The sequence below is a fragment of the Triturus cristatus genome, chromosome 12 (genome assembly GCF_964204655.1).
Source record: "Triturus cristatus chromosome 12, aTriCri1.1, whole genome shotgun sequence".
Classification (NCBI taxonomy): Eukaryota; Metazoa; Chordata; class Amphibia; order Caudata; family Salamandridae; genus Triturus; species Triturus cristatus.
Genome location: NC_140595.1, coordinates 663284526 through 663312092, shown reverse-complemented (window position 1 = coordinate 663312092; position 27567 = coordinate 663284526). Strand labels below are relative to the sequence as shown.

The following is a 27567-nucleotide window of genomic DNA, read 5'->3' as shown; positions in this document are numbered from 1 at the left end:
TGTTGTTTTTCATAAACCATTTCACAAAAAGTAAAGTTTAAACTCAGAGTATGGACGGCCCTTGCTAGAGAGTCTTTACTTCTTATAGGATCTACGTGTCCTACTCCTCTGGGTGCCAAATATCACATATCCTACGCGATGCTCAGTTTAAACATTCCATGATGTGCCATCTTGCATTTCATGCAAACACCACATCAGTGCATTTAAAAATACATTTGTAGAATAATAAAAATGATGAAAACAGTGTTCTCACATGATAACCATAAACTGAAGAGCTGCAAAAAATGCTGTATCAGCTACTTACAATAAAAGGTGACTCGAAAAAACTAGCAAAAGAAGAGCATCATCATATTAAAGGTTCTATTCACCATCTTGAGTTGCACCATAGCAGCTTATGGTGCTTTTCTGCTCAGAGTGTGCCTCCAATCCCACATTCATTTTTAATTTCTTTGCAATTTAAAAAACAACAATTACTGCTCGAAGTTCACTTTTCAAAACCATTCAACCTATTAAATGTATTTCTCTAACCTATGAATGTGGTCCATGTTCACTTTTCCTCATCTTCATCTCGATACTCCTTTCCCAGAAACCAGGTTCACTTCTTCATTCAACCCACCCATCCAAGGTCACCAAATCTTTGAAGCACAAGTCTGCCTATTCTCCCTTTCTCTCTATGTACAAGATACCTTGTATCATTTGAATGGACAGCAGGAGAGAAGGATATTTATGGTGAGTGGGGGAGGGGTTTTGAGGAGTAACCTCATTTGCCTAAGAGCCGGGGTATCTGGGAAAAAAAGTATTTTATGGGGGAAGAATTTCACATCTCCTTGGTGAAATTTGTAGGGCCTTATAACATCCTTTCTGTGGATGCAGATTCAGTCGGAACAGAGGTCCTAGTCCTCGCTCTGCCTTTCAAAGGAACTGTAAATATGCATGGCTTATTTGGCTTTGCCCGGCAGGGTGAGAATGGCATTTGTCAGGCGTTCGTCAGGCGATCGGAAGGGGTGAGGCAATAATTTATAATTCAATGATCTTCATGATATTTTCTTGATAATATGAAAGCAGGAAAGGGAAGCTTGGCAATAAGCAATCCTAAAGCAAGGTGTGACTCCAGGGAAGAATGACTTGAAAACAACATACAGAAAGACTCATGTAAAAAGGCCCTGATGAGGCTTGAACTCATGACCCCTGGTTTACAAGACCAGTGCTCTGCCACTGAGCTACAAGGCCAGTCTGCACGCAGGATGTAAATTGCAACATGTATTCTTACTGAGGTATGAATATATCTATGATTTTGAGACTCTGTATGGAAACGTAGTTGCATATGAATGTCCACGTGCGCGCACACATTGAAGACCATGCTTAAGGCACTTTTCTTGGAAGTATGAAAAACTACATTTTCATATGAGAAAATAAGAGTTTTCACATTCAAGACCATACCGATAGCTCTAGTTAGTATGTCTGCAATCAGTGACATATAGAGAACCCACTTATTAGAAGTGATCTGTCTCTGTGGGGCAGACATATGTTAACAGTCATTCATTTGAGACGGCCTAAACTTTAGGAGTAAGAGCTGCTTTCTTATCAATCTATTTATCCAAACTGGTTAATAAGCCAGGAGTGAGTGAAAGGCAATCCTCTGGAAACTCCATGAAAGATCTAATTTCTATTACGCACAAAATACTTCACTTTATTTGACATATTTGTTAAAATGGAACAGTCAGATGATCCCATCTAGCGGATCCTGGCTCTGTCTTGAAAGAGAGTGTAATTATACTACAAGAAATGCTGGCCATCAAAAGAGACTCTGATGGCTTTCCGACGAAGGTGGGATTCGAACCCACGCGTGCAGAGCACAATAGATTAGCAGTCCATCGCCTTAACCACTCGGCCACCTCGTCTGCCCTACAGCCCCATCTGAAACATTGCTTCACAAAAGGTACTGAAGTGTCAATATACTGTGCCTAAAAAAGAAAAAAAACAGCTGAGGCAAGATCTCACATTCCAGGTCTTCCCCCAATTAGGGACCTACATTTCATTTTTGGGAAATTCTTACTATGTGCTAATTACAAATATTCATAAGATTCCCCTAGACTTTGTCAGAACTGTCAAGATATAATTCTATGGGGTTTTGAATAGACAGAGCATATGTTATAGGACAATTATAGAATCTATTCCGTTTGGACTGTATTTTTAATAGTCATGATAACATGCTAGCATGTGAGTCGATCTTGCACAGTGAATGATGGAGCAGTGTCTGTCATCTACTTGGTCAGCTGTAGATGTCTCACCTGGGGAGATGTGAAAAGAGAGAGCTCCAGTGGCGCAATCGGTTAGCGCGCGGTACTTATACAGCAGTACTTGCATTGAGCCATGCCGAGGTTGTGAGTTCGAGCCTCACCTGGAGCAGCCGTGTTGTTTTTCATAAACCATTTCACAAAAAGTAAAGTTTAAACTCAGAGTATGGACGGCCCTTGCTAGAGAGTCTTTACTTCTTATAGGATCTACGTGTCCTACTCCTCTGGGTGCCAAATATCACATATCCTACGCGATGCTCAGTTTAAACATTCCATGATGTGCCATCTTGCATTTCATGCAAACACCACATCAGTGCATTTAAAAATACATTTGTAGAATAATAAATATGATGAAAACAGTGTTCTCACATGATAACCATAAACTGAAGAGCTGCAAAAAATGCTGTATCAGCTACTTACAATAAAAGGTGACTCGAAAAAACTAGCAAAAGAAGAGCATCATCATATTAAAGGTTCTATTCACCATCTTGAGTTGCACCATAGCAGCTTATGGTGCTTTTCTGCTCAGAGTGTGCCTCCAATCCCACATTCATTTTTAATTTATTTGCAATTTAAAAAACAACAATTACTGCTCGAAGTTCACTTTTCAAAACCATTCAACCTATTAAATGTATTTCTCTAACCTATGAATGTGGTCCATGTTCACTTTTCCTCATCTTCATCTCGATACTCCTTTCCCAGAAACCAGGTTCACTTCTTCATTTAACCCACCCATCCAAGGTCACCAAATCTTTGAAGCACAAGTCTGCCTATTCTCCCTTTCTCTCTATGTACAAGATACCTTGTATCATTTGAATGGACAGCAGGAGAGAAGGATATTTATGGTGAGTGGGGGTGGGGTTTTGAGGAGTAACCTCATTTGCCTAAGAGCCGGGGTATCTGGGAAAAAAAGTATTTTATGGGGGAAGAATTTCACATCTCCTTGGTGAAATTTGAAGGGCCTTATAACATCCTTTCTGTGGATGCAGATTCAGTCGGAACAGAGGTCCTAGTCCTCGCTCTGCCTTTCAAAGGAACTGTAAATATGCATGGCTTATTTGGCTTTGCCCGGCAGGGTGAGAATGGCGTTTGTCAGGCGTTCGTCAGGCGATCGGAAGGGGTGAGGCAATAATTTATAATTCAATGATCTTCATGATATTTTCTTGATAATATGAAAGCAGGAAAGGGAAGCTTGGCAATAAGCAATCCTAAAGCAAGGTGTGACTCCAGGGAAGAATGACTTGAAAACAACATACAGAAAGACTCATGTAAAAAGGCCCTGATGAGGCTTGAACTCATGACCCCTGGTTTACAAGACCAGTGCTCTGCCACTGAGCTACAAGGCCAGTCTGCACGCAGGATGTAAATTGCAACATGTATTCTTACTGAGGTATGAATATATCTATGATTTTGAGACTCTGTATGGAAAAGTAGTTGCATATGAATGTCCACGTGCGCGCACACATTGAAGACCATGCTTAAGGCACTTTTCTTGGAAGTATGAAAAACTACATTTTCATATGAGAAAATAAGAGTTTTCACATTCAAGACCATACTGATAGCTCTAGTTAGTATGTCTGCAATCAGTGACATATAGAGAACCCACTTATTAGAAGTGATCTGTCTCTGTGGGGCAGACATATGTTAACAGTCATTCATTTGAGACGGCCTAAACTTTAGGAGTAAGAGCTGCTTTCTTATCAATCTATTTATCCAAACTGGTTAATAAGCCAGGAGTGAGTGAAAGGCAATCCTCTGGAAACTCCATGAAAGATCTAATTTCTATTACGCACAAAATACTTCACTTTATTTGACATATTTGTTAAAATGGAACAGTCAGATGATCCCATCTAGCGGATCCTGGCTCTGTCTTGAAAGAGAGTGTAATTATTACAAGAAATGCTGGCCATCAAAAGAGACTCTGATGGCTTTCCGACGAAGGTGGGATTCGAACCCACGCGTGCAGAGCACAATGGATTAGCAGTCCATCGCCTTAACCACTCGGCCACCTCGTCTGCCCTACAGCCCCATCTGAAACCTTGCTTCACAAAAGGTACTGAAGTGTCAATATACTGTAGCTAAAAAAGAAAAAAAACAGCTGAGGCAAGATCTCACATTCCACGTCTTCCCCCAATTAGGGACCTACATTTCATTTTTGGGAAATTCTTACTATGTGCTAATTACAAATATTCATAAGATTCCCCTAGACTTTGTCAGAACTGTCAAGATATAATTCTATGGGGTTTTGAATAGACAGAGCATATGTTATAGGACAATTATAGAATCTATTCCGTTTGGACTGTATTTTTAATAGTCATGATAACATGCTAGCATGTGAGTCGATCTTGCACAGTGAAGGATGGAGCAGTGTCTGTCATCTACTTGGTCAGCTGTAGATGGCTCACCTGGGGAGATGTGAAAAGAGAGAGCTCCAGTGGCGCAATCGGTTAGCGCGCGGTACTTATACAGCAGTATTTGCACTGAGCCATGCCGAGGTTGTGAGTTCGAGCCTCACCTGGAGCAGCCGTGTTGTTTTTCATAAACCATTTCACAAAAAGTAAAGTTTAAACTCAGAGTATGGACGGCCCTTGCTAGAGAGTCTTTACTTCTTATAGGATCTACGTGTCCTACTCCTCTGGGTGCCAAATATCACATATCCTACGGGATGCTCAGTTTAAACATTCCATGATGTGCCATCTTGCATTTCATGCAAACACCACATCAGTGCATTTAAAAATACATTTGTAGAATAATAAATATGATGAAAACAGTGTTCTCACATGATAACCATAAACTGAAGAGCTGCAAAAAATGCTGTATCAGCTACTTACAATAAAAGGTGACTCGAAAAAACTAGCAAAAGAAGAGCATCATCATATTAAAGGTTCTATTCACCATCTTGAGTTGCACCATAGCAGCTTATGGTGCTTTTCTGCTCAGAGTGTGCCTCCAATCCCACATTCATTTTTAATTTATTTGCAATTTAAAAAACAACAATTACTGCTCGAAGTTCACTTTTCAAAACCATTCAACCTATTAAATGTATTTCTCTAACCTATGAATGTGGTCCATGTTCACTTTTCCCCATCTTGATCTCGATACTCCTTTCCCAGAAACCAGGTTCACTTCTTCATTCAACCCACCCATCCAAGGTCACCAAATCTTTGAAGCACAAGTCTGCCTATTCTCCCTTTCTCTCTATGTACAAGATACCTTGTATCATTTGAATGGACAGCAGGAGAGAAGGATATTTATGGTGAGTGGGGGAGGGGTTTTGAGGAGTAACCTCATTTGCCTCAGAGCCGGGGTATCTGGGAAAAAAAGTATTTTATGGGGGAAGAATTTCACATCTCCTTGGTGAAATTTGTAGGGCCTTATAACATCCTTTCTGTGGATGCAGATTCAGTCGGAACAGAGGTCCTAGTCCTCGCTCTGCCTTTCAAAGGAACTGTAAATATGGAAGGCTTATTTGGCTTTGCCCGGCAGGGTGAGAATGGCGTTTGTCAGGCGTTCGTCAGGCGATCGGAAGGGGTGAGGCAATAATTTATAATTCAATGATCTTCATGATATTTTCTTGATAATATGAAAGCAGGAAAGGGAAGCTTGGCAATAAGCAATCCTAAAGCAAGGTGTGACTCCAGGGAAGAATGACTTGAAAACAACATACAGAAAGACTCATGTAAAAAGGCCCTGATGAGGCTTGAACTCATGACCCCTGGTTTACAAGACCAGTGCTCTGCCACTGAGCTACAAGGCCAGTCTGCACGCAGGATGTAAATTGCAACATGTATTCTTACTGAGGTATGAATATATCTATGATTTTGAGACTCTGTATGGAAACGTAGTTGCATATGAATGTCCACGTGCGCGCACACATTGAAGACCATGCTTAAGGCACTTTTCTTGGAAGTATGAAAAACTACATTTTCATATGAGAAAATAAGAGTTTTCACATTCAAGACCATACTGATAGCTCTAGTTAGTATGTCTGCAATCAGTGACATATAGAGAACCCACTTATTAGAAGTGATCTGTCTCTGTGGGGCAGACATATGTTAACAGTCATTCATTTGAGACGGCCTAAACTTTAGGAGTAAGAGCTGCTTTCTTATCAATCTATTTATCCAAACTGGTTAATAAGCCAGGAGTGAGTGAAAGGCAATCCTCTGGAAACTCCATGAAAGATCTAATTTCTATTACGCACAAAATACTTCACTTTATTTGACATATTTGTTAAAATGGAACAGTCAGATGATCCCATCTAGCGGATCCTGGCTCTGTCTTGAAAGAGAGTGTAATTATTACAAGAAATGCTGGCCATCAAAAGAGACTCTGATGGCTTTCCGACAAAGGTGGGATTCGAACCCACGCGTGCAGAGCACAATGGATTAGCAGTCCATCGCCTTAACCACTCGGCCACCTCGTCTGCCCTACAGCCCCATCTGAAACCTTGCTTCACAAAAGGTACTGAAGTGTCAATATACTGTACCTAAAAAAGAAAAAAAACAGCTGAGGCAAGATCTCACATTCCACGTCTTCCCCCAATTAGGGACCTACATTTCATTTTTGGGAAATTCTTACTATGTGCTAATTACAAATATTCATAAGATTCCCCTAGACTTTGTCAGAACTGTCAAGATATAATTCTATGGGGTTTTGAATAGACAGAGCATATGTTATAGGACAATTATAGAATCTATTCCGTTTGGACTGTATTTTTAATAGTCATGATAACATGCTAGCATGTGAGTCGATCTTGCACAGTGAATGATGGAGCAGTGTCTGTCATCTACTTGGTCAGCTGTAGATGGCTCACCTGGGGAGATGTGAAAAGGGAGTGCTCCAGTGGCGCAATCGGTTAGCGCGCGGTACTTATACAGCAGTACTTGCACTGAGCCATGCCGAGGTTGTGAGTTCGAGCCTCACCTGGAGCAGCCGTGTTGTTTTTCATAAACCATTTCACAAAAAGTAAAGTTTAAACTCAGAGTATGGACGGCCCTTGCTAGAGAGTCTTTACTTCTTATAGGATCTACGTGTCCTACTCCTCTGGGTGCCAAATATCACATATCCTACGCGATGCTCAGTTTAAACATTCCATGATGTGCCATCTTGCATTTCATGCAAACACCACATCAGTGCATTTAAAAATACATTTGTAGAATAATAAATATGATGAAAACAGTGTTCTCACATGATAACCATAAACTGAAGAGCTGCAAAAAATGCTGTATCAGCTACTTACAATAAAAGGTGACTCGAAAAAACTAGCAAAAGAAGAGCATCATCATATTAAAGGTTCTATTCACCATCTTGAGTTGCACCATAGCAGCTTATGGTGCTTTTCTGCTCAGAGTGTGCCTCCAATCCCACATTCATTTTTAATTTATTTGCAATTTAAAAAACAACAATTACTGCTCGAAGTTCACTTTTCAAAACCATTCAACCTATTAAATGTATTTCTCTAACCTATGAATGTGGTCCATGTTCACTTTTCCTCATCTTCATCTCGATACTCCTTTCCCAGAAACCAGGTTCACTTCTTCATTAAACCCACCCATCCAAGGTCACCAAATCTTTGAAGCACAAGTCTGCCTATTCTCCCTTTCTCTCTATGTACAAGATACCTTGTATCATTTGAATGGACAGCAGGAGAGAAGGATATTTATGGTGAGTGGGGGTGGGGTTTTGAGGAGTAACCTCATTTGCCTAAGAGCCGGGGTATCTGGGAAAAAAAGTATTTTATGGGGGAAGAATTTCACATCTCCTTGGTGAAATTTGTAGGGCCTTATAACATCCTTTCTGTGGATGCAGATTCAGTCGGAACAGAGGTCCTAGTCCTCGCTCTGCCTTTCAAAGGAACTGTAAATATGGAAGGCTTATTTGGCTTTGCCCGGCAGGGTGAGAATGGCGTTTGTCAGGCGTTCGTCAGGCGATCGGAAGGGGTGAGGCAATAATTTATAATTCAATGATCTTCATGATATTTTCTTGATAATATGAAAGCAGGAAATGGAAGTTTGGCAATAAGCAATCCTAAAGCAAGGTGTGACTCCAGGGAAGAATGACTTGAAAACAACATACAGAAAGACTCATGTAAAAAGGCCCTGATGAGGCTTGAACTCATGACCCCTGGTTTACAAGACCAGTGCTCTGCCACTGAGCTACAAGGCCAGTCTGCACGCAGGATGTAAATTGCAACATGTATTCTTACTGAGGTATGAATATATCTATGATTTTGAGACTCTGTATGGAAACGTAGTTGCATATGAATGTCCACGTGCGCGCACACATTGAAGACCATGCTTAAGGCACTTTTCTTGGAAGTATGAAAAACTACATTTTCATATGAGAAAATAAGAGTTTTCACATTCAAGACCATACTGATAGCTCTAGTTAGTATGTCTGCAATCAGTGACATATAGAGAACCCACTTATTAGAAGTGATCTGTCTCTGTGGGGCAGACATATGTTAACAGTCATTCATTTGAGACGGCCTAAACTTTAGGAGTAAGAGCTGCTTTCTTATCAATCTATTTATCCAAACTGGTTAATAAGCCAGGAGTGAGTGAAAGGCAATCCTCTGGAAACTCCATGAAAGATCTAATTTCTATTACGCACAAAATACTTCACTTTAGTTGACATATTTGTTAAAATGGAACAGTCAGATGATCCCATCTAGCGGATCCTGGCTCTGTCTTGAAAGAGAGTGTAATTATACTACAAGAAATGCTGGCCATCAAAAGAGACTCTGATGGCTTTCCGACGAAGGTGGGATTCGAACCCACGCGTGCAGAGCACAATGGATTAGCAGTCCATCACCTTAACCACTCGGCCACCTCGTCTGCCCTACAGCCCCATCTGAAACCTTGCTTCACAAAAGGTACTGAAGTGTCAATATACTGTACCTAAAAAAGACAAAAAACAGCTGAGGCAAGATTTCACATTCCACGTCTTCCCCCAATTAGGGACCTACATTTCATTTTTGGGAAATTCTTACTATGTGCTAATTACAAATATTCATAAGATTCCCCTAGACTTTGTCAGAACTGTCAAGATATAATTCTATGGGGTTTTGAATAGACAGAGCATATGTTATAGGACAATTATAGAATCTATTCCGTTTGGACTGTATTTTTAATAGTCATGATAACATGCTAGCATGTGAGTCGATCTTGCACAGTGAATGATGGAGCAGTGTCTGTCATCTACTTGGTCAGCTGTAGATGGCTCACCTGGGGAGATGTGAAAAGAGAGAGCTCCAGTGGCGCAATCGGTTAGCGCGCGGTACTTATACAGCAGTACTTGCACTGAGCCATGCCGAGGTTGTGAGTTCGAGCCTCACCTGGAGCAGCCGTGTTGTTTTTCATAAACTATTTCACAAAAAGTAAAGTTTAAACTCAGAGTATGGACGGCCCTTGCTAGAGAGTCTTTACTTCTTATAGGATCTACGTGTCCTACTCCTCTGGGTGCCAAATATCACATATCCTACGCGATGCTCAGTTTGAACATTCCATGATGTGCCATCTTGCATTTCATGCAAACACCACATCAGTGCATTTAAAAATACATTTGTAGAATAATAAATATGATGAAAACAGTGTTCTCACATGATAACCATAAACTGAAGAGCTGCAAAAAATGCTGTATCAGCTACTTACAATAAAAGGTGACTCGAAAAAACTAGCAAAAGAAGAGCATCATCATATTAAAGGTTCTATTCACCATCTTGAGTTGCACCATAGCAGCTTATGGTGCTTTTCTGCTCAGAGTGTGCCTCCAATCCCACATTCATTTTTAATTTATTTGCAATTTAAAAAACAACAATTACTGCTCGAAGTTCACTTTTCAAAACCATTCAACCTATTAAATGTATTTCTCTAACCTATGAATGTGGTCCATGTTCACTTTTCCTCATCTTCATCTCGATACTCCTTTCCCAGAAACCAGGTTCACTTCTTCATTCAACCCACCCATCCAAGGTCACCAAATCTTTGAAGCACAAGTCTGCCTATTCTCCCTTTCTCTCTATGTACAAGATACCTTGTATCATTTGAATGGACAGCAGGAGAGAAGGATATTTATGGTGAGTGGGGGAGGGGTTTTGAGGAGTAACCTCATTTGCCTAAGAGCCGGGGTATCTGGGAAAAAAAGTATTTTATGGGGGAAGAATTTCATATCTCCTTGGTGAAATTTGTAGGGCCTTATAACATCCTTTCTGTGGATGCAGATTCAGTCGGAACAGAGGTCCTAGTCCTCGCTCTGCCTTTCAAAGGAACTGTAAATATGGAAGGCTTATTTGGCTTTGCCCGGCAGGGTGAGAATGGCGTTTGTCAGGCGTTCGTCAGGCGATCGGAAGGGGTGAGGCAATAATTTATAATTCAATGATCTTCATGATATTTTCTTGATAATATGAAAGCAGGAAAGGGAAGCTTGGCAATAAGCAATCCTAAAGCAAGGTGTGACTCCAGGGAAGAATGACTTGAAAACAACATACAGAAAGACTCATGTAAAAAGGCCCTGATGAGGCTTGAACTCATGACCCCTGGTTTACAAGACCAGTGCTCTGCCACTGAGCTACAAGGCCAGTCTGCACGCAGGATGTAAATTGCAACATGTATTCTTACTGAGGTATGAATATATCTATGATTTTGAGACTCTGTATGGAAACGTAGTTGCATATGAATGTCCACGTGCGCGCACACATTGAAGACCATGCTTAAGGCACTTTTCTTGGAAGTATGAAAAACTACATTTTCATATGAGAAAATAAGAGTTTTCACATTCAAGACCATACCGATAGCTCTAGTTAGTATGTCTGCAATCAGTGACATATAGAGAACCCACTTATTAGAAGTGATCTGTCTCTGTGGGGCAGACATATGTTAACAGTCATTCATTTGAGACGGCCTAAACTTTAGGAGTAAGAGCTGCTTTCTTATCAATCTATTTATCCAAACTGGTTAATAAGCCAGGAGTGAGTGAAAGGCAATCCTCTGGAAACTCCATGAAAGATCTAATTTCTATTACGCACAAAATACTTCACTTTATTTGACATATTTGTTAAAATGGAACAGTCAGATGATCCCATCTAGCGGATCCTGGCTCTGTCTTGAAAGAGAGTGTAATTATACTACAAGAAATGCTGGCCATCAAAAGAGACTCTGATGGCTTTCCGACGAAGGTGGGATTCGAACCCACGCGTGCAGAGCACAATGGATTAGCAGTCCATCACCTTAACCACTCGGCCACCTCGTCTGCCCTACAGCCCCATCTGAAACCTTGCTTCACAAAAGGTACTGAAGTGTCAATATACTGTACCTAAAAAAGAAAAAAAACAGCTGAGGCAAGATCTCACATTCCACGTCTTCCCCCAATTAGGGACCTACATTTCATTTTTGGGAAATTCTTACTATGTGCTAATTACAAATATTCATAAGATTCCCCTAGACTTTGTCAGAACTGTCAAGATATAATTCTATGGGGTTTTGAATAGACAGAGCATATGTTATAGGACAATTATAGAATCTATTCCGTTTGGACTGTATTTTTAATAGTCATGATAACATGCTAGCATGTGAGTCGATCTTGCACAGTGAATGATGGAGCAGTGTCTGTCATCTACTTGGTCAGCTGTAGATGGCTCACCTGGGGAGATGTGAAAAGAGCGAGCTCCAGTGGCGCAATCGGTTAGCGCGCGGTACTTTTACAGCAGTACTTGCACTGAGCCATGCCGAGGTTGTGAGTTCGAGCCTCACCTGGAGCAGCCGTGTTGTTTTTCATAAACCATTTCACAAAAAGTAAAGTTTAAACTCAGAGTATGGACGGCCCTTGCTAGAGAGTCTTTACTTCTTATAGGATCTACGTGTCCTACTCCTCTGGGTGCCAAATATCACATATCCTACGCGATGCTCAGTTTAAACATTCCATGATGTGCCATCTTGCATTTCATGCAAACACCACATCAGTGCATTTAAAAATACATTTGTAGAATAATAAATATGATGAAAACAGTGTTCTCACATGATAACCATAAACTGAAGAGCTGCAAAAAATGCTGTATCAGCTACTTACAATAAAAGGTGACTCGAAAAAACTAGCAAAAGAAGAGCATCATCATATTAAAGGTTCTATTCACCATCTTGAGTTGCACCATAGCAGCTTATGGTGCTTTTCTGCTCAGAGTGTGCCTCCAATCCCACATTCATTTTTAATTTATTTGCAATTTAAAAAACAACAATTACTGCTCGAAGTTCACTTTTCAAAACCATTCAACCTATTAAATGTATTTCTCTAACCTATGAATGTGGTCCATGTTCACTTTTCCTCATCTTCATCTCGATACTCCTTTCCCAGAAACCAGGTTCACTTCTTCATTAAACCCACCCATCCAAGGTCACCAAATCTTTGAAGCACAAGTCTGCCTATTCTCCCTTTCTCTCTATGTACAAGATACCTTGTATCATTTGAATGGACAGCAGGAGAGAAGGATATTTATGGTGAGTGGGGGTGGGGTTTTGAGGAGTAACCTCATTTGCCTAAGAGCCGGGGTATCTGGGAAAAAAAGTATTTTATGGGGGAAGAATTTCACATCTCCTTGGTGAAATTTGTAGGGCCTTATAACATCCTTTCTGTGGATGCAGATTCAGTCGGAACAGAGGTCCTAGTCCTCGCTCTGCCTTTCAAAGGAACTGTAAATATGCATGGCTTATTTGGCTTTGCCCGGCAGGGTGAGAATGGCATTTGTCAGGCGTTCGTCAGGCGATCGGAAGGGGTGAGGCAATAATTTATAATTCAATGATCTTCATGATATTTTCTTGATAATATGAAAGCAGGAAAGGGAAGCTTGGCAATAAGCAATCCTAAAGCAAGGTGTGACTCCAGGGAAGAATGACTTGAAAACAACATACAGAAAGACTCATGTAAAAAGGCCCTGATGAGGCTTGAACTCATGACCCCTGGTTTACAAGACCAGTGCTCTGCCACTGAGCTACAAGGCCAGTCTGCACGCAGGATGTAAATTGCAACATGTATTCTTACTGAGGTATGAATATATCTATGATTTTGAGACTCTGTATGGAAACGTAGTTGCATATGAATGTCCACGTGCGCGCACACATTGAAGACCATGCTTAAGGCACTTTTCTTGGAAGTATGAAAAACTACATTTTCATATGAGAAAATAAGAGTTTTCACATTCAAGACCATACCGATAGCTCTAGTTAGTATGTCTGCAATCAGTGACATATAGAGAACCCACTTATTAGAAGTGATCTGTCTCTGTGGGGCAGACATATGTTAACAGTCATTCATTTGAGACGGCCTAAACTTTAGGAGTAAGAGCTGCTTTCTTATCAATCTATTTATCCAAACTGGTTAATAAGCCAGGAGTGAGTGAAAGGCAATCCTCTGGAAACTCCATGAAAGATCTAATTTCTATTACGCACAAAATACTTCACTTTATTTGACATATTTGTTAAAATGGAACAGTCAGATGATCCCATCTAGCGGATCCTGGCTCTGTCTTGAAAGAGAGTGTAATTATACTACAAGAAATGCTGGCCATCAAAAGAGACTCTGATGGCTTTCCGACGAAGGTGGGATTCGAACCCACGCGTGCAGAGCACAATGGATTAGCAGTCCATCGCCTTAACCACTCGGCCACCTCGTCTGCCCTACAGCCCCATCTGAAACCTTGCTTCACAAAAGGTACTGAAGTGTCAATATACTGTACCTAAAAAAGAAAAAAAACAGCTGAGGCAAGATCTCACATTCCACGTCTTCCCCCAATTAGGGACCTACATTTCATTTTTGGGAAATTCTTACTATGTGCTAATTACAAATATTCATAAGATTCCCCTAGACTTTGTCAGAACTGTCAAGATATAATTCTATGGGGTTTTGAATAGACAGAGCATATGTTATAGGACAATTATAGAATCTATTCCGTTTGGACTGTATTTTTAATAGTCATGATAACATGCTAGCATGTGAGTCGATCTTGCACAGTGAATGATGGAGCAGTGTCTGTCATCTACTTGGTCAGCTGTAGATGGCTCACCTGGGGAGATGTGAAAAGAGAGAGCTCCAGTGGCGCAATCGGTTAGCGCGCGGTACTTATACAGCAGTACTTGCACTGAGCCATGCCGAGGTTGTGAGTTCGAGCCTCACCTGGAGCAGCCGTGTTGTTTTTCATAAACCATTTCACAAAAAGTAAAGTTTAAACTCAGAGTATGGACGGCCCTTGCTAGAGAGTCTTTACTTCTTATAGGATCTACGTGTCCTACTCCTCTGGGTGCCAAATATCACATATCCTACGCGATGCTCAGTTTAAACATTCCATGATGTGCCATCTTGCATTTCATGCAAACACCACATCAGTGCATTTAAAAATACATTTGTAGAATAATAAATATGATGAAAACAGTGTTCTCACATGATAACCATAAACTGAAGAGCTGCAAAAAATGCTGTATCAGCTACTTACAATAAAAGGTGACTCGAAAAAACTAGCAAAAGAAGAGCATCATCATATTAAAGGTTCTATTCACCATCTTGAGTTGCACCATAGCAGCTTATGGTGCTTTTCTGCTCAGAGTGTGCCTCCAATCCCACATTCATTTTTAATTTATTTGCAATTTAAAAAACAACAATTACTGCTCGAAGTTCACTTTTCAAAACCATTCAACCTATTAAATGTATTTCTCTAACCTATGAATGTGGTCCATGTTCACTTTTCCTCATCTTCATCTCGATACTCCTTTCCCAGAAACCAGGTTCACTTCTTCATTCAACCCACCCATCCAAGGTCACCAAATTTTTGAAGCACAAGTCTGCCTATTCTCCCTTTCTCTCTATGTACAAGATACCTTGTATCATTTGAATGGACAGCAGGAGAGAAGGATATTTATGGTGAGTGGGGGAGGGGTTTTGAGGAGTAACCTCATTTGCCTAAGAGCCGGGGTATCTGGGAAAAAAAGTATTTTATGGGGGAAGAATTTCACATCTCCTTGGTGAAATTTGTAGGGCCTTATAACATCCTTTCTGTGGATGCAGATTCAGTCGGAACAGAGGTCCTAGTCCTCGCTCTGCCTTTCAAAGGAACTGTAAATATGCATGGCTTATTTGGCTTTGCCCGGCAGGGCTTGCCCGGCAGGGTGAGAATGGCGTTTGTCAGGCGTTCGTCAGGCGATCGGAAGGGGTAGGGCAATAATTTATAATTCAATGATCTTCATGATATTTTCTTGATAATATGAAAGCAGGAAAGGGAAGCTTGGCAATAAGCAATCCTAAAGCAAGGTGTGACTCCAGGGAAGAATGACTTGAAAACAACATACAGAAAGACTCATGTAAAAAAGCCCTGATGAGGCTTGAACTCATGACCCCTGGTTTACAAGACCAGTGCTCTGCCACTGAGCTACAAGGCCAGTCTGCAGGCAGGATGTAAATTGCAACATGTATTCTTACTGAGGTATGAATATATCTATGATTTTGAGACTCTGTATGGAAACGTAGTTGCATATGAATGTCCACGTGCGCGCACACATTGAAGACTATGCTTAAGGCACTTTTCTTGGAAGTATGAAAAACTACATTTTCATATGAGAAAATAAGAGTTTTCACATTCAAGACCATACCGATAGCTCTAGTTAGTATGTCTGCAATCAGTGACATATAGAGAACCCACTTATTAGAAGTGATCTGTCTCTGTGGGGCAGACATATGTTAACAGTCATTCATTTGAGACGGCCTAAACTTTAGGAGTAAGAGCTGCTTTCTTATCAATCTATTTATCCAAACTGGTTAATAAGCCAGGAGTGAGTGAAAGGCAATCCTCTGGAAACTCCATGAAAGATCTAGTTTCTATTACGCACAAAATACTTCACTTTATTTGACATATTTGTTAAAATGGAACAGTCAGATGATCCCATCTAGCGGATCCTGGCTCTGTCTTGAAAGAGAGTGTAATTATACTACAAGAAATGCTGGCCATCAAAAGAGACTCTGATGGCTTTCCGACGAAGGTGGGATTCGAACCCACGCGTGCAGAGCACAATGGATTAGCAGTCCATCACCTTAACCACTCGGCCACCTCGTCTGCCCTACAGCCCCATCTGAAACCTTGCTTCACAAAAGGTACTGAAGTGTCAATATACTGTACCTAAAAAAGACAAAAAACAGCTGAGGCAAGATCTCACATTCCACGTCTTCCCCCAATTAGGGACCTACATTTCATTTTTGGGAAATTCTTACTATGTGCTAATTACAAATATTCATAAGTTTCCCCTAGACTTTGTCAGAACTGTCAAGATATAATTCTATGGGGTTTTGAATAGACAGAGCATATGTTATAGGACAATTATAGAATCTATTCCGTTTGGACTGTATTTTTAATAGTCATGATAACATGCTAGCATGTGAGTCGATCTTGCACAGTGAATGATGGAGCAGTGTCTGTCATCTACTTGGTCAGCTGTAGATGGCTCACCTGGGGAGATGTGAAAAGAGAGAGCTCCAGTGGCGCAATCGGTTAGCGCGCGGTACTTATACAGCAGTACTTGCACTGAGCCATGCCGAGGTTGTGAGTTCGAGCCTCACCTGGAGCAGCCGTGTTGTTTTTCATAAACTATTTCACAAAAAGTAAAGTTTAAACTCAGAGTATGGACGGCCCTTGCTAGAGAGTCTTTACTTCTTATAGGATCTACGTGTCCTACTCCTCTGGGTGCCAAATATCACATATCCTACGCGATGCTCAGTTTAAACATTACATGATGTGCCATCTTGCATTTCATGCAAACACCACATCAGTGCATTTAAAAATACATTTGTAGAATAATAAATATGATGAAAACAGTGTTCTCACATGATAACCATAAACTGAAGAGCTGCAAAAAATGCTGTATCAGCTACTTACAATAAAAGGTGACTCGAAAAAACTAGCAAAAGAAGAGCATCATCATATTAAAGGTTCTATTCACCATCTTGAGTTGCACCATAGCAGCTTATGGTGCTTTTCTGCTCAGAGTGTGCCTCCAATCCCACATTCATTTTTAATTTATTTGCAATTTAAAAAACAACAATTACTGCTCGAAGTTCACTTTTCAAAACCATTCAACCTATTAAATGTATTTCTCTAACCTATGAATGTGGTCCATGTTCACTTTTCCTCATCTTCATCTCGATACTCCTTTCCCAGAAACCAGGTTCACTTCTTCATTCAACCCACCCATCCAAGGTCACCAAATCTTTGAAGCACAAGTCTGCCTATTCTCCCTTTCTCTCTATGTACAAGATACCTTGTATCATTTGAATGGACAGCAGGAGAGAAGGATATTTATGGTGAGTGGGGGAGGGGTTTTGAGGAGTAACCTCATTTGCCTAAGAGCCGGGGTATCTGGGAAAAAAAGTATTTTATGGGGGAAGAATTTCATATCTCCTTGGTGAAATTTGTAGGGCCTTATAACATCCTTTCTGTGGATGCAGATTCAGTCGGAACAGAGGTCCTAGTCCTTGCTCTGCCTTTCAAAGGAACTGTAAATATGGAAGGCTTATTTGGCTTTGCCCGGCAGGGTGAGAATGGCGTTTGTCAGGCGTTCGTCAGGCGATCGGAAGGGGTGAGGCAATAATTTATAATTCAATGATCTTCATGATATTTTCTTGATAATATGAAAGCAGGAAAGGGAAGCTTGGCAATAAGCAATCCTAAAGCAAGGTGTGACTCCAGGGAAGAATGACTTGAAAACAACATACAGAAAGACTCATGTAAAAAGGCCCTGATGAGGCTTGAACTCATGACCCCTGGTTTACAAGACCAGTGCTCTGCCACTGAGCTACCAGGCCAGTCTGCACGCAGGATGTAAATTGCAACATGTATTCTTACTGAGGTATGAATATATCTATGATTTTGAGACTCTGTATGGAAACGTAGTTGCATATGAATGTCCACGTGCGCGCACTCATTGAAGACCATGCTTAAGGCACTTTTCTTGGAAGTATGAAAAACTACATTTTCATATGAGAAAATAAGAGTTTTCACATTCAAGACCATACCGATAGCTCTAGTTAGTATGTCTGCAATCAGTGACATATAGAGAACCCACTTATTAGAAGTGATCTGTCTCTGTGGGGCAGACATATGTTAACAGTCATTCATTTGAGACGGCCTAAACTTTAGGAGTAAGAGCTGCTTTCTTATCAATCTATTTATCCAAACTGGTTAATAAGCCAGGAGTGAGTGAAAGGCAATCCTCTGGAAACTCCATGAAAGATCTAATTTCTATTACGCACAAAATACTTCACTTTATTTGACATATTTGTTAAAATGGAACAGTCAGATGATCCCATCTAGCGGATCCTGGCTCTGTCTTGAAAGAGAGTGTAATTATACTACAAGAAATGCTGGCCATCAAAAGAGACTCTGATGGCTTTCCGAGGAAGGTGGGATTCGAACCCACGCGTGCAGAGCACAATGGATTAGCAGTCCATCGCCTTAACCACTCGGCCACCTTGTCTGCCCTACAGCCCCATCTGAAACCTTGCTTCACAAAAGGTACTGAAGTGTCAATATACTGTACCTAAAAAAGAAAAAAATCAGCTGAGGCAAGATCTCACATTCCACGTCTTCCCCCAATTAGGGACCTACATTTCATTTTTGGGAAATTCTTACTATGTGCTAATTACAAATATTCATAAGATTCCCCTAGACTTTGTCAGAACTGTCAAGATATAATTCTATGGGGTTTTGAATAGACAGAGCATATGTTATAGGACAATTATAGAATCTATTCCGTTTGGACTGTATTTTTAATAGTCATGATAACATGCTAGCATGTGAGTCGATCTTGCACAGTGAATGATGGAGCAGTGTCTGTCATCTACTTGGTCAGCTGTAGATGTCTCACCTGGGGAGATGTGAAAAGAGAGAGCTCCAGTGGCGCAATCGGTTAGCGCGCGGTACTTATACAGCAGTACTTGCACTGAGCCATGCCGAGGTTGTGAGTTCGAGCCTCACCTGGAGCAGCCGTGTTGTTTTTCATAAACCATTTCACAAAAAGTAAAGTTTAAACTCAGAGTATGGACGGCCCTTGCTAGAGAGTCTTTACTTCTTATAGGATCTACGTGTCCTACTCCTCTGGGTGCCAAATATCACATATCCTACGCGATGCTCAGTTTAAACATTCCATGATGTGCCATCTTGCATTTCATGCAAACACCACATCAGTGCATTTAAAAATACATTTGTAGAATAATAAATATGATGAAAACAGTGTTCTCACATGATAACCATAAACTGAAGAGCTGCAAAAAATGCTGTATCAGCTACTTACAATAAAAGGTGACTCGAAAAAACTAGCAAAAGAAGAACATCATCATATTAAAGGTTCTATTCACCATCTTGAGTTGCACCATAGCAGCTTATGGTGCTTTTCTGCTCAGAGTGTGCCTCCAATCCCACATTCATTTTTAATTTCTTTGCAATTTAAAAAACAACAATTACTGCTCGAAGTTCACTTTTCAAAACCATTCAACCTATTAAATGTATTTCTCTAACCTATGAATGTGGTCCATGTTCACTTTTCCTCATCTTCATCTCGATACTCCTTTCCCAGAAACCAGGTTCACTTCTTCATTCAACCCACCCATCCAAGGTCACCAAATTTTTGAAGCACAAGTCTGCCTATTCTCCCTTTCTCTCTATGTACAAGATACCTTGTATCATTTGAATGGACAGCAGGAGAGAAGGATATTTATGGTGAGTGGGGGAGGGGTTTTGAGGAGTAACCTCATTTGCCTAAGAGCCGGGGTATCTGGGAAAAAAAGTATTTTATGGGGGAAGAATTTCACATCTCCTTGGTGAAATTTGTAGGGCCTTATAACATCCTTTCTGTGGATGCAGATTCAGTCGGAACAGAGGTCCTAGTCCTCGCTCTGCCTTTCAAAGGAACTGTAAATATGCATGGCTTATTTGGCTTTGCCCGGCAGGGCTTGCCCGGCAGGGTGAGAATGGCGTTTGTCAGGCGTTCGTCAGGCGATCGGAAGGGGTGAGGCAATAATTTATAATTCAATGATCTTCATTATATTTTCTTGATAATATGAAAGCAGGAAAGGGAAGCTTGGCAATAAGCAATCCTAAAGCAAGGTGTGACTCCAGGGAAGAATGACTTGAAAACAACATACAGAAAGACTCATGTAAAAAGGCCCTGATGAGGCTTCAACTCATGACCCCTGGTTTACAAGACCAGTGGTCTGCCACTGAGCTACAAGGCCAGTCTGCACGCAGGATGTAAATTGCAACATGTATTCTTACTGAGGTATGAATATATCTATGATTTTGAGACTCTGTATGGAAACGTAGTTGCATATGAATGTCCACGTGCGCGCACACATTGAAGACCATGCTTAAGGCACTTTTCTTGGAAGTATGAAAAACTACATTTTCATATGAGAAAATAAGAGTTTTCACATTCAAGACCATACCGATAGCTCTAGTTAGTATGTCTGCAATCAGTGACATATAGAGAACCCACTTATTAGAAGTGATCTGTCTCTGTGGGGCAGACATATGTTAACAGTCATTCATTTGAGACGGCCTAAACTTTAGGAGTAAGAGCTGCTTTCTTATCAATCTATTTATCCAAACTGGTTAATAAGCCAGGAGTGAGTGAAAGGCAATCCTCTGGAAACTCCATGAAAGATCTAATTTCTATTACGCACAAAATACTTCACTTTATTTGACATATTTGTTAAAATGGAACAGTCAGATGATCCCATCTAGCGGATCCTGGCTCTGTCTTGAAAGAGAGTGTAATTATACTACAAGAAATGCTGGCCATCAAAAGAGACTCTGATGGCTTTCCGACGAAGGTGGGATTCGAACCCACGCGTGCAGAGCACAATGGATTAGCAGTCCATCACCTTAACCACTCGGCCACCTCGTCTGCCCTACAGCCCCATCTGAAACCTTGCTTCACAAAAGGTACTGAAGTGTCAATATACTGTACCTAAAAAAGAAAAAAAACAGCTGAGGCAAGATCTCACATTCCACGTCTTCCCCCAATTAGGGACCTACATTTCATTTTTGGGAAATTCTTACTATGTGCTAATTACAAATATTCATAAGATTCCCCTAGACTTTGTCAGAACTGTCAAGATATAATTCTATGGGGTTTTGAATAGACAGAGCATATGTTATAGGACAATTATAGAATCTATTCCGTTTGGACTGTATTTTTAATAGTCATGATAACATGCTAGCATGTGAGTCGATCTTGCACAGTGAATGATGGAGCAGTGTCTGTCATCTACTTGGTCAGCTGTAGATGGCTCACCTGGGGAGATGTGAAAAGAGCGAGCTCCAGTGGCGCAATCGGTTAGCGCGCGGTACTTTTACAGCAGTACTTGCACTGAGCCATGCCGAGGTTGTGAGTTCGAGCCTCACCTGGAGCAGCCGTGTTGTTTTTCATAAACCATTTCACAAAAAGTAAAGTTTAAACTCAGAGTATGGACGGCCCTTGCTAGAGAGTCTTTACTTCTTATAGGATCTACGTGTCCTACTCCTCTGGGTTCCAAATATCACATATCCTACGCGATGCTCAGTTTAAACATTCCATGATGTGCCATCTTGCATTTCATGCAAACACCACATCAGTGCATTTAAAAATACATTTGTAGAATAATAAATATGATGAAAACAGTGTTCTCACATGATAACCATAAACTGAAGAGCTGCAAAAAATGCTGTATCAGCTACTTACAATAAAAGGTGACTCGAAAAAACTAGCAAAAGAAGAGCATCATCATATTAAAGGTTCTATTCACCATCTTGAGTTGCACCATAGCAGCTTATGGTGCTTTTCTGCTCAGAGTGTGCCTCCAATCCCACATTCATTTTTAATTTATTTGCAATTTAAAAAACAACAATTACTGCTCGAAGTTCACTTTTCAAAACCATTCAACCTATTAAATGTATTTCTCTAACCTATGAATGTGGTCCATGTTCACTTTTCCTCATCTTCATCTGGATACTCCTTTCCCAGAAACCAGGTTCACTTCTTCATTAAACCCACCCATCCAAGGTCACCAAATCTTTGAAGCACAAGTCTGCCTATTCTCCCTTTCTCTCTATGTACAAGATACCTTGTATCATTTGAATGGACAGCAGGAGAGAAGGATATTTATGGTGAGTGGGGGTGGGGTTTTGAGGAGTAACCTCATTTGCCTAAGAGCCGGGGTATCTGGGAAAAAAAGTATTTTATGGGGGAAGAATTTCACATCTCCTTGGTGAAATTTGTAGGGCCTTATAACATCCTTTCTGTGGATGCAGATTCAGTCGGAACAGAGGTCCTAGTCCTCGCTCTGCCTTTCAAAGGAACTGTAAATACGCATGGCTTATTTGGCTTTGCCCGGCAGGGTGAGAATGGCATTTGTCAGGCGTTCGTCAGGCGATCGGAAGGGGTGAGGCAATAATTTATAATTCAATGATCTTCATGATATTTTCTTGATAATATGAAAGCAGGAAAGGGAAGCTTGGCAATAAGCAATCCTAAAGCAAGGTGTGACTCCAGGGAAGAATGACTTGAAAACAACATACAGAAAGACTCATGTAAAAAGGCCCTGATGAGGCTTGAACTCATGACCCCTGGTTTACAAGACCAGTGCTCTGCCACTGAGCTACAAGGCCAGTCTGCACGCAGGATGTAAATTGCAACATGTATTCTTACTGAGGTATGAATATATCTATGATTTTGAGACTCTGTATGGAAACGTAGTTGCATATGAATGTCCACGTGCGCGCACACATTGAAGACCATGCTTAAGGCACTTTTCTTGGAAGTATGAAAAACTACATTTTCATATGAGAAAATAAGAGTTTTCACATTCAAGACCATACCGATAGCTCTAGTTAGTATGTCTGCAATCAGTGACATATAGAGAACCCACTTATTAGAAGTGATCTGTCTCTGTGGGGCAGACATATGTTAACAGTCATTCATTTGAGACGGCCTAAACTTTAGGAGTAAGAGCTGCTTTCTTATCAATCTATTTATCCAAACTGGTTAATAAGCCAGGAGTGAGTGAAAGGCAATCCTCTGGAAACTCCATGAAAGATCTAATTTCTATTACGCACAAAATACTTCACTTTATTTGACATATTTGTTAAAATGGAACAGTCAGATGATCCCATCTAGCGGATCCTGGCTCTGTCTTGAAAGAGAGTGTAATTATACTACAAGAAATGCTGGCCATCAAAAGAGACTCTGATGGCTTTCCGACGAAGGTGGGATTCGAACCCACGCGTGCAGAGCACAATGGATTAGCAGTCCATCGCCTTAACCACTCGGCCACCTCGTCTGCCCTACAGCCCCATCTGAAACCTTGCTTCACAAAAGGTACTGAAGTGTCAATATACTGTACCTAAAAAAGAAAAAAAACAGCTGAGGCAAGATCTCACATTCCACGTCTTCCCCCAATTAGGGACCTACATTTCATTTTTGGGAAATTCTTACTATGTGCTAATTACAAATATTCATAAGATTCCCCTAGACTTTGTCAGAACTGTCAAGATATAATTCTATGGGGTTTTGAATAGACAGAGCATATGTTATAGGACAATTATAGAATCTATTCCGTTTGGACTGTATTTTTAATAGTCATGATAACATGCTAGCATGTGAGTCGATCTTGCACAGTGAATGATGGAGCAGTGTCTGTCATCTACTTGGTCAGCTGTAGATGTCTCACCTGGGGAGATGTGAAAAGAGAGAGCTCCAGTGGCGCAATCGGTTAGCGCGCGGTACTTATACAGCAGTACTTGCACTGAGCCATGCCGAGGTTGTGAGTTCGAGCCTCACCTGGAGCAGCCGTGTTGTTTTTCATAAACCATTTCACAAAAAGTAAAGTTTAAACTCAGAGTATGGACGGCCCTTGCTAGAGAGTCTTTACTTCTTATAGGATCTACGTGTCCTACTCCTCTGGGTGCCAAATATCACATATCCTACGCGATGCTCAGTTTAAACATTCCATGATGTGCCATCTTGCATTTCATGCAAACACCACATCAGTGCATTTAAAAATACATTTGTAGAATAATAAATATGATGAAAACAGTGTTCTCACATGATAACCATAAACTGAAGAGCTGCAAAAAATGCTGTATCAGCTACTTACAATAAAAGGTGACTCGAAAAAACTAGCAAAAGAAGAGCATCATCATATTAAAGGTTCTATTCACCATCTTGAGTTGCACCATAGCAGCTTATGGTGCTTTTCTGCTCAGAGTGTGCCTCCAATCCCACATTCATTTTTAATTTCTTTGCAATTTAAAAAACAACAATTACTGCTCGAAGTTCACTTTTCAAAACCATTCAACCTATTAAATGTATTTCTCTAACCTATGAATGTGGTCCATGTTCACTTTTCCTCATCTTCATCTCGATACTCCTTTCCCAGAAACCAGGTTCACTTCTTCATTCAACCCACCCATCCAAGGTCACCAAATCTTTGAAGCACAAGTCTGCCTATTCTCCCTTTCTCTCTATGTACAAGATACCTTGTATCATTTGAATGGACAGCAGGAGAGAAGGATATTTATGGTGAGTGGGGGTGGGGTTTTGAGGAGTAACCTCATTTGCCTAAGAGCCGGGGTATCTGGGAAAAAAAGTATTTTATGGGGGAAGAATTTCACATCTCCTTGGTGAAATTTGAAGGGCCTTATAACATCCTTTCTGTGGATGCAGATTCAGTCGGAACAGAGGTCCTAGTCCTCGCTCTGCCTTTCAAAGGAACTGTAAATATGCATGGCTTATTTGGCTTTGCCCGGCAGGGTGAGAATGGCGTTTGTCAGGCGTTCGTCAGGCGATCGGAAGGGGTGAGGCAATAATTTATAATTCAATGATGTTCATGATATTTTCTTGATAATATGAAAGCAGGAAAGGGAAGCTTGGCAATAAGCAATCCTAAAGCAAGGTGTGACTCAAGGGAAGAATGACTTGAAAACAACATACAGAAAGACTCATGTAAAAAGGCCCTTATGAGCCTTGAACTCATGACCCCTGGTTTACAAGACCAGTGCTCTGCCACTGAGCTACAAGGCCAGTCTGCACGCAGGATGTAAATTGCAACATGTATTCTTACTGAGGTATGAATATATCTATGATTTTGAGACTCTGTATGGAAACGTAGTTGCATATGAATGTCCACGTGCGCGCACACATTGAAGACCATGCTTAAGGCACTTTTCTTGGAAGTATGAAAAACTACATTTTCATATGAGAAAATAAGAGTTTCAACATTCAAGACCATACTGATAGCTCTAGTTAGTATGTCTGCAATCAGTGACATATAGAGAACCCACTTATTAGAAGTGATCTGTCTCTGTGGGGCAGACATATGTTAACAGTTATTCATTTGAGACGGCCTAAACTTTAGGAGTAAGAGCTGCTTTCTTATCAATCTATTTATCCAAACTGGTTAATAAGCCAGGAGTGAGTGAAAGGCAATCCTCTGGAAACTCCATGAAAGATCTAATTTCTATTACGCACAAAATACTTCACTTTATTTGACATATTTGTTAAAATGGAACAGTCAGATGATCCCATCTAGCGGATCCTGGCTCTGTCTTGAAAGAGAGTGTAATTATACTACAAGAAATGCTGGCCATCAAAAGAGACTCTGATGGCTTTCCGACGAAGGTGGGATTCGAACCCACGCGTGCAGAGCACAATGGATTAGCAGTCCATCGCCTTAACCACTCGGCCACCTCGTCTGCCCTACAGCCCCATCTGAAACCTTGCTTCACAAAAGGTACTGAAGTGTCAATATACTGTACCTAAAAAAGAAAAAAAACAGCTGAGGCAAGATCTCACATTCCACGTCTTCCCCCAATTAGGGACCTACATTTCATTTTTGGGAAATTCTTACTATGTGCTAATTACAAATATTCATAAGATTCCCCTAGACTTTGTCAGAACTGTCAAGATATAATTCTATGGGGTTTTGAATAGACAGAGCATATGTTATAGGACATTTATAGAATCTATTCCGTTTGGACTGTATTTTTAATAGTCATGATAACATGCTAGCATGTGAGTCGATCTTGCACAGTGAATGATGGAGCAGTGTCTGTCATCTACTTGGTCAGCTGTAGATGGCTCACCTGGGGAGATGTGAAAAGAGAGAGCTCCAGTGGCGCAATCGGTTAGCGCGCGGTACTTATACAGCAGTACTTGCACTGAGCCATGCCGAGGTTGTGAGTTCGAGCCTCACCAGGAGCAGCCGAGTTGTTTTTCATAAACCATTTCACAAAAAGTAAAGTTTAAACTCAGAGTATGGACGGCCCTTGCTAGAGAGTCTTTACTTCTTATAGGATCTACGTGTCCTACTCCTCTGGGTGCCAAATATCACATGTCCTACGCGATGCTCAGTTTAAACATTCCATGATGTGCCATCTTGCATTTCATGCAAACACCACATCAGTGCATTTAAAAATACATTTGTAGAATAATAAAAATGATGAAAACAGTGTTCTCACATGATAACCATAAACTGAAGAGCTGCAAAAAATGCTGTATCAGCTACTTACAATAAAAGGTGACTCGAAAAAACTAGCAAAAGAAGAGCATCATCATATTAAAGGTTCTATTCACCATCTTGAGTTGCACCATAGCAGCTTATGGTGCTTTTCTGCTCAGAGTGTGCCTCCAATCCCACATTCATTTTTAATTTCTTTGCAATTTAAAAAACAACAATTACTGCTCGAAGTTCACTTTTCAAAACCATTCAACCTATTAAATGTATTTCTCTAACCTATGAATGTGGTCCATGTTCACTTTTCCTCATCTTCATCGCGATACTCCTTTCCCAGAAACCAGGTTCACTTCTTCATTCAACCCACCCATCCAAGGTCACCAAATCTTTGAAGCAAGTCTGCCTATTCTCCCTTTCTCTCTATGTACAAGATACCTTGTATCATTTGAATGGACAGCAGGAGAGAAGGATATTTATGGTGAGTGGGGGTGGGGTTTTGAGGAGTAACCTCATTTGCCTAAGAGCCGGGGTATCTGGGAAAAAAAGTATTTTATGGGGGAAGAATTTCACATCTCCTTGGTGAAATTTGTAGGGCCTTATAACATCCTTTCTGTGGATGCAGATTCAGTCGGAACAGAGGTCCTAGTCCTCGCTCTGCCTTTCAAAGGAACTGTAAATATGCATGGCTTATTTGGCTTTGCCCGGCAGGGCTTGCCCGGCAGGGTGAGAATGGCGTTTGTCAGGCGTTCGT

General features: G+C 40.8%; 24 non-coding genes across 24 annotated transcripts; 8 read left to right on the top strand and 16 right to left on the bottom strand.

Moving 5' to 3' along the window:
* Positions 1-1158: 1158 nt before the first annotated feature.
* On the bottom strand, positions 1159-1230 carry TRNAT-UGU (transfer RNA threonine (anticodon UGU)). The gene has a single exon. It is a non-coding gene; the product is annotated as a tRNA-Thr (tRNA).
* Positions 1231-2314: 1084 nt separating this feature from the next.
* On the top strand, positions 2315-2409 carry TRNAI-UAU (transfer RNA isoleucine (anticodon UAU)). The gene is made up of 2 exons: positions 2315-2352; positions 2374-2409. It is a non-coding gene; the product is annotated as a tRNA-Ile (tRNA).
* Positions 2410-3571: 1162 nt separating this feature from the next.
* Positions 3572-3643, bottom strand: TRNAT-UGU (transfer RNA threonine (anticodon UGU)). Its single transcript has one exon. It is a non-coding gene; the product is annotated as a tRNA-Thr (tRNA).
* A 587-nt stretch (positions 3644-4230) lies between these two features.
* Positions 4231-4312, bottom strand: TRNAS-GCU (transfer RNA serine (anticodon GCU)). The gene has a single exon. It is a non-coding gene; the product is annotated as a tRNA-Ser (tRNA).
* A 413-nt stretch (positions 4313-4725) lies between these two features.
* Positions 4726-4820, top strand: TRNAI-UAU (transfer RNA isoleucine (anticodon UAU)). Its single transcript has 2 exons — positions 4726-4763; positions 4785-4820. It is a non-coding gene; the product is annotated as a tRNA-Ile (tRNA).
* A 1162-nt stretch (positions 4821-5982) lies between these two features.
* Positions 5983-6054, bottom strand: TRNAT-UGU (transfer RNA threonine (anticodon UGU)). Its single transcript has one exon. It is a non-coding gene; the product is annotated as a tRNA-Thr (tRNA).
* A 587-nt stretch (positions 6055-6641) lies between these two features.
* TRNAS-GCU (transfer RNA serine (anticodon GCU)) lies at positions 6642-6723 on the bottom strand. The gene has a single exon. It is a non-coding gene; the product is annotated as a tRNA-Ser (tRNA).
* Positions 6724-7136: 413 nt separating this feature from the next.
* Positions 7137-7231, top strand: TRNAI-UAU (transfer RNA isoleucine (anticodon UAU)). Its single transcript has 2 exons — positions 7137-7174; positions 7196-7231. It is a non-coding gene; the product is annotated as a tRNA-Ile (tRNA).
* Positions 7232-8393: 1162 nt separating this feature from the next.
* Positions 8394-8465, bottom strand: TRNAT-UGU (transfer RNA threonine (anticodon UGU)). Its single transcript has one exon. It is a non-coding gene; the product is annotated as a tRNA-Thr (tRNA).
* Positions 8466-9054: 589 nt separating this feature from the next.
* Positions 9055-9136, bottom strand: TRNAS-GCU (transfer RNA serine (anticodon GCU)). Its single transcript has one exon. It is a non-coding gene; the product is annotated as a tRNA-Ser (tRNA).
* A 413-nt stretch (positions 9137-9549) lies between these two features.
* Positions 9550-9644, top strand: TRNAI-UAU (transfer RNA isoleucine (anticodon UAU)). Its single transcript has 2 exons — positions 9550-9587; positions 9609-9644. It is a non-coding gene; the product is annotated as a tRNA-Ile (tRNA).
* A 1162-nt stretch (positions 9645-10806) lies between these two features.
* On the bottom strand, positions 10807-10878 carry TRNAT-UGU (transfer RNA threonine (anticodon UGU)). Its single transcript has one exon. It is a non-coding gene; the product is annotated as a tRNA-Thr (tRNA).
* Positions 10879-11467: 589 nt separating this feature from the next.
* Positions 11468-11549, bottom strand: TRNAS-GCU (transfer RNA serine (anticodon GCU)). Its single transcript has one exon. It is a non-coding gene; the product is annotated as a tRNA-Ser (tRNA).
* A 1670-nt stretch (positions 11550-13219) lies between these two features.
* TRNAT-UGU (transfer RNA threonine (anticodon UGU)) lies at positions 13220-13291 on the bottom strand. The gene has a single exon. It is a non-coding gene; the product is annotated as a tRNA-Thr (tRNA).
* A 589-nt stretch (positions 13292-13880) lies between these two features.
* On the bottom strand, positions 13881-13962 carry TRNAS-GCU (transfer RNA serine (anticodon GCU)). Its single transcript has one exon. It is a non-coding gene; the product is annotated as a tRNA-Ser (tRNA).
* Positions 13963-14375: 413 nt separating this feature from the next.
* On the top strand, positions 14376-14470 carry TRNAI-UAU (transfer RNA isoleucine (anticodon UAU)). Its single transcript has 2 exons — positions 14376-14413; positions 14435-14470. It is a non-coding gene; the product is annotated as a tRNA-Ile (tRNA).
* Positions 14471-16307: 1837 nt separating this feature from the next.
* Positions 16308-16389, bottom strand: TRNAS-GCU (transfer RNA serine (anticodon GCU)). Its single transcript has one exon. It is a non-coding gene; the product is annotated as a tRNA-Ser (tRNA).
* A 413-nt stretch (positions 16390-16802) lies between these two features.
* Positions 16803-16897, top strand: TRNAI-UAU (transfer RNA isoleucine (anticodon UAU)). The gene is made up of 2 exons: positions 16803-16840; positions 16862-16897. It is a non-coding gene; the product is annotated as a tRNA-Ile (tRNA).
* A 2318-nt stretch (positions 16898-19215) lies between these two features.
* TRNAI-UAU (transfer RNA isoleucine (anticodon UAU)) lies at positions 19216-19310 on the top strand. The gene is made up of 2 exons: positions 19216-19253; positions 19275-19310. It is a non-coding gene; the product is annotated as a tRNA-Ile (tRNA).
* A 1837-nt stretch (positions 19311-21147) lies between these two features.
* On the bottom strand, positions 21148-21229 carry TRNAS-GCU (transfer RNA serine (anticodon GCU)). The gene has a single exon. It is a non-coding gene; the product is annotated as a tRNA-Ser (tRNA).
* Positions 21230-22899: 1670 nt separating this feature from the next.
* TRNAT-UGU (transfer RNA threonine (anticodon UGU)) lies at positions 22900-22971 on the bottom strand. Its single transcript has one exon. It is a non-coding gene; the product is annotated as a tRNA-Thr (tRNA).
* Positions 22972-23560: 589 nt separating this feature from the next.
* On the bottom strand, positions 23561-23642 carry TRNAS-GCU (transfer RNA serine (anticodon GCU)). The gene has a single exon. It is a non-coding gene; the product is annotated as a tRNA-Ser (tRNA).
* A 413-nt stretch (positions 23643-24055) lies between these two features.
* On the top strand, positions 24056-24150 carry TRNAI-UAU (transfer RNA isoleucine (anticodon UAU)). The gene is made up of 2 exons: positions 24056-24093; positions 24115-24150. It is a non-coding gene; the product is annotated as a tRNA-Ile (tRNA).
* Positions 24151-25973: 1823 nt separating this feature from the next.
* TRNAS-GCU (transfer RNA serine (anticodon GCU)) lies at positions 25974-26055 on the bottom strand. The gene has a single exon. It is a non-coding gene; the product is annotated as a tRNA-Ser (tRNA).
* Positions 26056-27567: the final 1512 nt, after the last annotated feature.